The sequence below is a fragment of the Camellia sinensis genome, chromosome 5, assembly GCF_055761805.1.
Source record: "Camellia sinensis isolate YWXY chromosome 5, ASM5576180v1, whole genome shotgun sequence".
Lineage (NCBI taxonomy): Eukaryota > Viridiplantae > Streptophyta > Magnoliopsida > Ericales > Theaceae > Camellia > Camellia sinensis.
The window spans coordinates 142607379-142614681 of NC_138965.1; the positions used below are offsets into that span (position 1 = coordinate 142607379).

General features: G+C 35.1%; 1 long non-coding RNA gene across 1 annotated transcript; it reads left to right on the top strand.

Annotated features, from left to right (window-relative positions):
- Positions 1–160: 160 nt before the first annotated feature.
- Positions 161–5444, top strand: LOC145790893 (uncharacterized). The gene is made up of 2 exons (XR_014330240.1): positions 161–1304; positions 4730–5444. It is a non-coding gene; the product is annotated as an uncharacterized LOC145790893 (long non-coding RNA).
- The last annotated feature ends 1859 nt before the right edge of the window (positions 5445–7303 follow it).

The following is a 7303-nucleotide window of genomic DNA, read 5'->3' on the forward strand; positions in this document are numbered from 1 at the left end:
GATATTTTTATATTTTTTTTGTAATCAAATTACACTAAAACCTAATATTTTCTGCACTAAAATCCAATCAGAAACCATGGGCTTGCTCCCCATGTTTTCTCACATCCCACCTTCCACGTGCAATCATTTCCTATAACAAAAGAAACGTGGTGAACATGCTGTGTTCAATTTTTTATTTTTTTTATTTCTTTTCATTTTCTTTGATCATCTTTTACTCTTCCTCATTTTGCTTCTCTTCCAATTTCATAGCTTTCTCTCTATCCGTTTCATCTCTCTTTCTCTACACCTCTCATTCTCAAAACTATTTCTTCTTTTTTATCTCTATTCTTACTCCTCCTCCCGACCTCCATAGTCACGGCTTTAACCCACACTATCGCCAACCCGCGAACTTCACCACCATTGGCGCACCGTCGGACTGCCACCACCATCATCACCTATTTCTATTATCATCTAGAACCACCATTCACAAAGTGTTGTAGGTGAAGAAAGAGAAGAAGAAGGAAGATGGAGGAGAAAGAAGCAAAGTTAGAGAAGTTTATTTTGAAGTTCAAAAGTTGGTTTTCGGCTTACTTTCGGCATGCCAAAACCATCCATTCCGGGAAGAAGTGAGATAAATAGGCCATGTAAGATGAAGTACGAAGTAAGTTGAAGAGATTGGCGAAAGAATGAAATAAAACCGTTAAGAACTAAGAAAGTTATGGAGTCCGAAAGATGGTTCGAAAAAAATGTCCGAGATGGTAGGAAAATAATCTTATTTTTTCGTCAAATTTTGGAGATCCGACGGCATGCAAAAAGAGATGGAACAAGGCGTGTGAGTAGTGAACCAAAAACTAGGCCGTGAGGTGAATCAATGACAGAAAAATAAGATAAAACGGAGTTACGATGAAGAAGATACAAGCATTTGAACTGGTGACATTGAAACTAAAATTCTGGATTTCTGTTCGTGCATGCTACGGCTGTTGGAGAAGATGAATCAAATTTTATCCAGCGTTTCTCGGCCCTTGGTGCTGCGGTGCATCCTAGTACCTTTAGGTTAATCGAGTGGTCCTATGAGTTTGGGGATGACCACCCTTAGGTTTTTTGACGTGTAGAATCCATTTTTGGGGTTAGATCTTTCAAATTCTAAGTCTAAGATGATGATCAACAACTAAAGGTTCTAAGAGAATCCAATGAAAGATCAACGGTGAGATCGTGTCTGATTAATGTGAAATTTCAGCAAGACGATCATGGAGCCAAGACGGTCGTATCTTACGATCAGAATCATAAATCAAATTCGGACGATAAATCGCTAGCAACCTAACATAGTAAGAAAACCCTCTCAACCCTCTCATTTTTTTATATATTTGAAATTTTCAAATTATATACATATGATAAAATGTCTAAACTTGTAGATAAAAATTTTATTTATAATTGTATGAAAATTTATGATGGTACATCAAATTTGGACTTGTATGTGTAGTTTATGTCATTAAAAAGATTATTGAAAATGTTATTTGGCCTTTTAAATCTGCCAGAAAGTTGTACTAATTTTTAGATAATTTTATACTCAAAATTTGAAGATGATTTCTTCTACAAAATTGTTGATAATGATGTCTAGTTCATCCACAAAATTGTTCAACAATTATTGAGTTTTGTATGAATTTATACAGATTTGTAACCAAATCTGGAGCTATAGACAAATTTTGTTATGTGTTTGAAAAATCATTAAAAATTTTATATTAAACCAAATCTGATAATTTTTAAGCACAAAAATGAAATTTGAGAAGTCTAGTTTCATAATAAATTTTTAGATCATGGAATTTATTTATAAAATTTAAGTATAGAATTAATTTAAGGAAATGTGATAAATCTGTGTCATAAAATTTTTGGGAATTTTACAGAATTATTTATCACTTATTTTTGGGAATTTATTTCTGAAAAATGACCCAAACATATTTATTGAATATTCTGTACATTTTCACGAATTTTAGAACTGTATAAATAATTTATTTATAATTTTTATTACCTAAGGTATAACCTGAAAATTTCTAGACAGGTTTAAGATCATGACTTCAATTATTTATTCGGATAAAAATCAGTTATTGTGTTGGCCCAATTCATCAAATATAGTAAATTAGTAATCCATGTATCGGTGTATTGTGGTTTATTTAATATTGTGGCAGTCTAATCTTGTAAATTAAAAATCCATGCACGTGTGTTACTTTGGTTTATTTTCTCTGTATCTAAATTATTATTTCATACCATGGTTTAAATAAATTGTTTATTTAAATGCTGTACATTTGTTTATTATTGTGTGACATGTGTAATATTTTATGTTGAGAATTTTAATGAGTTGGTGTAACATCAATTATGATTAAAAATTGGAATTATTTATGAGTAATATCAAAATTAACTGAAATGATTAACGGCATATACGAAGTTAACAATTGACGGTCAATACCAGTTGCTCAGAGTGAGTCTTGCTTTTAAAGAGTGTACGAAATTAAGGGTTAACGGTTAATATCGGTTGTTCAGGGTGAGCCCTGGTTTTGAGAATTCTCACGTAAATTGTGTTGTGAAACTCTAAGATGGCATGGGACTTATTTGAACCCTTTTCGGTATTTGGTTTTGGAATAAGGGTGGATGTGCCGATGGCACACAGGGAGGTTACGTACCCCTGGCAGACCGTTTCCTTGGGGCAGACCGCGGATGCTACTACTTGGGTATATAACTCCGGACGTGGGCATCCCTGGTAGTTACGGTTGGTAACACTAAAATATTTGACCAAGGGAGGGTTTCAAATTAACCGTTGCCATGCTTAATGGTTGGTAAGTTCAATCTCTTTGGTGAGATTTTGAGTGTCACCTAATTTATTAAAATTATTGAAATTATTTTAATGGTTGTAATTCATGTTTACAATTATATTATTATCTCGTGCTTATAATCTCATTATTTTTCTCTTAAAAAGAATGGTAGGTTGGTTATGTTTTCTCACTGTGTTGCAAAACTCATGGCATATATTTTTGTTGCCCTGGCGTTTGATGCCAGGTTTTGGCGAGGAAATAATTGAAGCTGAAATGGAGTTGACGCTAACGTATAGTCTTGGCTGACTTGAAATCATGACTAAAGTTGAATAACTTTATTATCTTATAAATTAGCTATTAAGGACCTTATAATTTCATTTGATGTTATATTTGGATAATCTTAAGTTTTTATTTAATATTATTTGAATCTTTGGCTATGTACGAGAGCTGGAATGTCCTATTAAGATGACAACTTTTTAGTTTATTAAGTCATTTTGTTTATTTAATTTCCCTTGATATTTCAAAAAAAAATTTGGGGCGTCACATGACCCCTGACAAAAGGATGGCCCTCTGATTGGAATGGATCCAACGGCCAAAGAAGAATATAAGTTGGCCACTGACCTCTGGTAGAATGATGTCCGTCCGATCAACAGAGATCCAAAAATCATCCACAAATACAAGTTGGCCACTATCTCTGGCAGAAAGCCAATCATTTGGTCAGCAGAGATCCGATGATCAGTAGCAACTACAAGTTGGCCACTATTAAGGTAATCTCTGACAAAGGGCTAACCGTTTTGATCAAGAGGAGATTGAGGTTCACAGCAACATACCAATTAATATAAAATGGAATCAATCAAACAAGTAAATGACACACAGAGGTAATTAAGAGTAACTATACAAACATGCCTTTCCTTTATTTCGCTATTACAATCATGTCTAACCAGAATGCTAACTTGATCGTCAGAGGGTCCTTTCAACCTACCTAGGTCGGAGGTGATCTTCGACTTTAGTTTCTCTTGCAAGTGCTGGCTAAGGTGCATTATCTCACTAATCCTATGTGGAGACAAATTCACCATCCACAATATTCTAAAAACTAAACCAAACAAAGCCAATCTTTGTGAAAATATCCGCAAGTTACTTGTTAATGTTGACAAATTTTCACAAAGTGATGACACAAATATCTACACAGTGATGACGTAATTCAATGTGCTTGGTTTGGACATGAAAATTTGAATTTTTTGTTAAAGCTATAACAACATTTACTTTTGCTATAAATTTGCAAAAATTCTTTCCAATCATATCACTTCACAAATAGCGTCAAATAACGGTAAAGTATTCTTCACAAATGGCACCAAACTAGACCGTGACCTTCATAACCAGTGCAATCAATGTCTCTTGTGCCAAAACCATAGTTGTAGGGCCCCTATCATGATGTGAACCTTGGTTCAAACATTACTATGCAAGTCCCTTAAGCAAACTAGTCATTCTTGTCACTTTCCATCTAAGGAAATATCTTATCCTACTAAGGGCTTGTTTGGAAATAATTTTTTTAATTTTATATCACTTCACAAATAGCATCAAATAGCGGTAATGTATTCTTCACAAATGGCACCAAACTAGACCATGACCTTCTTAACTAGCGCCATCAATGTCTCTTGTGCCAAAACCACAGTTAGGTAATTAAGGTAGGGCCCCTATCATGATGTGAACCTTGGTTCAAACATTACTATGCAAGTCCCTTAAGCAAACTAGTCATTCTTGTCACTTTCCATCTAAGGAAATTTCTAATCCTACTAAGGGCTTGTTTGGAAATAAATTTTTTAATTTTTTTTTAAATATGAGATGAAAAAACTAAATGTGACTTTTTAAATACAGTACAACAAAAACACATTTTAATGACACTATACTAGTGTTTGCACCCATTTTCATAAAATCCCTATTGACAGGTGGATTAATCAGATGATGACACGTGGCAGTGAAGTCAAAATGAAGTCTTTCAGCAGTCAAGAGGCTACGTGGTGTGAAGGAATTGATCATGTGCATCAATTGGCTAAGAGGGTCATAAGCTAGTTATCAATTGGTTAATTGGCTTGGTGGATTGATTTATAAGGGACCATATTTGTGAATTGGAAAGCTTTCCTCTGTCAATCATGCTCATTAATTGAAGGGAAATTGTGTGATGATGCGGTTGGAGGTTTAAAAGCGAAGTTAGGGCAAAGATAAAAGTTTAAAGAAGTAAAGGAGGTTGCAAGCAGTTATGGGCCTTAGTAAAATGTTTTCGTCTGTCAAAGGTAGTGCTAGAGATCATGGGGGACATGTGGCAGCATTAAAGAAGTTGGTTTTGCTTCAAAAAGAGGAACCAAAGAAGGTTTGAAGGTTCAAGAAGGCTAGGGTAGTTTTGAGCAGTTAAATGAAAGTGACCTGCTGATTGAAGGATCATGGGACAGTGGCTAAAAAGAAGGAAGGCATGGCTGAGATTTGGGGCATTATAAAGGCAGTAAAGGAGCAGGAGATGGGCATCAACAAATAATCGAACTTATCATAGATTGTTTTCTTTATTTGTAGGAGTAGATTATCTTAACTTTTAGGAGTAGCTTTCAACAGTTTGTAACTTTCTAAACTTAGAAGATTTCAATAGAAGTTTTTATGTGTTTACTTCACTTTTTCGATTGTTAATTATTCCAAAGAAGTCCTTGCACTTTCAAGGCATTAGAGCACTTACACAGTCATCTGATTTTCTGTTTGGTTAAAATTGTTGTGAAGTCTCTGCCGATCAAGGGTTAGCATAATTTTTACTAAAAACTAGTAACATAATTTTAGAAAACGCCACAAAAATAATTTTTGATGGCACTTTTTGAAAAATGTCACAAAGATACAAATATAAATGGCTCTAGTGACATTTTAATAATCAAGTGCCACAACATTATAGCAAAAACACTATTTAATGGCATCATTTCAGTGTCATTTTTTTTTAATAATAAAAATGCTATTACAAATACATCTAATGGAATTTGTTTTAAAATGTCACTTAACCATATGCCTATTCCACTATTTGAGTGACATTTTATTTAAGGTTGTCAGTAGAAATAAATTTTGTGGCATTTTTTAAAAATAAAATAAAATTGAGTGACATTTTATATTTATTTAAGGTTACCGACACAAATAAAATTTAAAGGCATTTTAGAATTAAAAATAAAAAAAAGGCCATGAAACCACAGTAGCAAAGGAAAGGGTAGAGTTCCAGTTGGGAACTGACTCACAAAAAGAAAAGGAAAAACCCTAAGGTTTGCAAGTGCTTATGTTCTGGGAAAATCCTAGGGTTTGGGTTTGAATGAAATTGACTTCTCTCTGCTCTTTCTATCTTCGATCGACATTGGCTTTATCACCACCAACCCAAATCAGTAACTCCCATTTTTCTCACAAATCTGACTCACATTTGTTCTATCGGTTAATTACTCTGTGTGTGTGTGTGTGTGTGTGTGTGTGTGTGTGTGTGTGTAAACATACATATATTCATAAACCATTGACTCTTTATTCTATTGAAGGAAGTTGATGTTGGATATCACCCCATGTGAAGTTAAATGCAGCAAGTCAATGGAGACGGTTGCCAACTGACAAGCTGTAAAGGTAGACGGCCACCGAAAGGTGAGTGAACTGCTAGCCATGTGTTGTGCCAGCCAAGCTCTCCATCTTCCTCCATTTTGGTATATAATCGAGAGGCTGAGGAGAGAGTTCTGAGAGTGAGCAACCAAGGAAAATGTAGAGAGAGTGAGACAGAGAGTCCCTCTATGTGAGAGATGGGAGCTCCCTCTGTGTGAGAGGGGGAGCTCAGTGGGAGTCGAGTGAGTGTGGTCTTTTCTTCCATTGTGTAAATCTCTTTGCAATCTCCATTGTTATAGTGATAACCAGTTACTTTCCTGTGGACGTAGGTATTGAGGCTGAACCACGTTAAATATTGTGCCTCCTTGGGTGTGTTTGTGTTTTTCTGCTTGGTATGATTTCAGGAAGGTCTTGGACGGGATCACAGATCCCCAACAATTGGTATCAGAGCGAGGAGGAAAAACAATGCATTTTTTCCAAAATGGCCCAGAAATCAAGTTGTTCGAAATTGAGTTTTAAGCATAGCAGGAGGAAGGTCTCAACAAGAGGAATCTAGACCTAAAAAATTTAGCCTAAAAGGAGGACCCACATGCCCTCACGTGCGTCACCGAGAAGTCGTCGAAGTCTTGCCGGCAAGTTTAGTCCGACGAGGAAGGATAGGGTGAAGAAGACAAGCTTTCTGTTTTATGTATTATATATTTTCTTCACGACATATATACAACAAGGGTTGGCTAACAGAGTAGATAAGTTGCTTGGAGGAAGGCTAGAGGTTTTTCCCAGAAATTGAAATGTGTTTTTTTTTTTCTCCCAATACAGGATGCCACGCCAGCAAGAAGTTAGAATGAAATTCAAGTAAAACTAGGTGGGTGAAATTTGTAATTTATGTTTTTTTTTTTTTATCAACAATAATTTCGATTAAA